General features: G+C 36.0%; 1 pseudogene; it reads left to right on the top strand.

The window, feature by feature from the left end:
* Positions 1 to 369: 369 nt before the first annotated feature.
* LOC144244191 (putative P2Y purinoceptor 10) lies at positions 370 to 1,405 on the top strand (annotated as a pseudogene).
* The last annotated feature ends 721 nt before the right edge of the window (positions 1,406 to 2,126 follow it).

The following is a 2,126-nucleotide window of genomic DNA, read 5'->3' as shown; positions in this document are numbered from 1 at the left end:
ACCTGATAATGAGCATATGCTCAATAAATATTTGTTGAATGAAAAAAATATATATATATAGTTAATTTTCCAGTGAGGAAATTGCTTGTTGATTATCTATACAAGTTTGATTACTCCCTCAAAGTACTGAAGGGAAAACCTGACTGAGGTTTTTGCAAAACAGTGATCTTCATGATTTCTAAAAAATATGTTTCATAATANATCTTTTGAATTTGTGAAAGTTCACACTTTAATATTTATTGAGTAGGACACAAATATATTTGTAAACCCAAACATAGACTGACATGCGTTTGACCCTATTTTTACTCTGTTTTCTGCAGAAACCATCACACTAATGTTTTCCTTAAGGAAGAAACATACATCCTCAAGATGGGAAGTAACAGCACAACCAATATAAGAACAAAGTGCACAAATATTCAAACGTTATTTCAGTACTCTCACTATGCAACCACCTACATCCTCATATTCATCCCTGGTCTTTTGGTCAATGGTGTAGCCTTTTGGGTTCTGTGTCACTTCATCAACAAGAAAAATAAAGCCATCATTTTCATGATCAACCTCTCTGTGGCTGATCTTGCTCATGTGCTGTACTTACCTCTCTGGATTTACTATTACATCAGCCACTACTGGCCTTTCTCAAAGGCCCTTTGCCTACGGTGCTTCTACCTGAAGTATCTCAACATGTATGCCAGCATTTGTTTCTTGACATGCATCAGCCTTCAGAGATGTTTCTTTCTCCTCAAGCCCTTTAGAGCCAGAGGCTAGAAGTGTAGGTATGACGGGAAGCATCAGTGCTGCCATATGGATCATTGTGGGGACTCCCTGTTTGCTACTTCCAATTCTGAGGAGTACTGCCTTAGCCAACAGCACTGAATCCAGCTTTGCCGATTTAGGGTTTCAGCACATTAGCATGGCTTCCTCCATTGGTAAAACTATAGCTGAACTTGGAGGATTTTTTTTTTTACCTGTTGCCATTATTATTCACATGGAAAACGAGAAAATCTTTACAAGAATTCCAAGTTCCTCCTCAGAATACCAAAGAGAGAAAAAAGACTTTGTGGATGGTTCTGATATGTGCAGTAGTGTTCATTGTGTGTTTCACTCCTTACCACCTCAACTTCTTATTCTATATGATGGTGAAACAACATGGTTTTTCAAACTGTTTATTAAGATCACCCTATGTTTTCACTTCATTTCTCTATGTCTCACAAATCTGAATTGCTGCCATGATGCTGTTGTATATTATTTTATGACCTCAGAATTCCGTGATAAGCTTTTGGAACACAGTGGTTTGGCTCTTCAGTTACATGTGAGATGCAAGGACAGTGCTTTGGAAATTAATCATAGGAAGGAGGAACTTCAAACTATCTCTCCTACAAATTTGAATGATTCCAAGGTAAAGTAATCAAATAAATAGACTAGCCTATGTTCTCTATCAATTTAGCTATGTCACCTTGAAGATCTAAAAAAAATGATATTGGGATGCCTGGGTGGCTCAGTCAGTTGAGCGTCCAACTTTGGCTCAGGTCATGATCTCATGGTTAGTGGGTTCAAGCCCCTCATCGGGCTCTGTGCTGACAGCTCAGAGCCTGGAGCCTGTCTTCGGATTCTGAGTCTCCCTCTCTCTCTGACTCTCCCCTGCTCATGCTGTCTCTATCACTCTCTCAAAAACAAATAAAACATTAAAAAAAGAAACAAACAATTCAGATTCATCTAAAATATCTCAAATGTATCACAAAAATCTTGCACAACACACACAACTTAAACACAAAACACAGTTGTATTCTAACATGTTTAATAAGCTTCAAAACTTCAGGGTTTTCAATAAAAGCTCTTTGTTTGAAAGTCTATACAAATGTGTAATGTGATGCCTGTTTGTATATATTGTCACTCATTCAGAAAATATTTATTATATTTGTAAATTAAAATCAATTGTGCAACAATCTGTCTATACTAATTCCTCTATATACAACCTCATCACAATTTTGCTTGATAGATTTTAAACAGTGAATTACTAAAGAATCACACATATATGTATAATTTTTAGTTAGACTTTATTACTCACAAGTAAAGACATATATAAAGAGAATATTAGTGAATTGAATATTCTTATGAATGCAGGATGA

This window comes from Crocuta crocuta, unplaced genomic scaffold (genome assembly GCF_008692635.1).
Source record: "Crocuta crocuta isolate KB4526 unplaced genomic scaffold, BGI_CrCroc_1.0 scaffold1850, whole genome shotgun sequence".
Classification (NCBI taxonomy): domain Eukaryota; kingdom Metazoa; phylum Chordata; class Mammalia; order Carnivora; family Hyaenidae; genus Crocuta; species Crocuta crocuta.
This window is presented reverse-complemented; position numbering and strand designations above follow the sequence as displayed.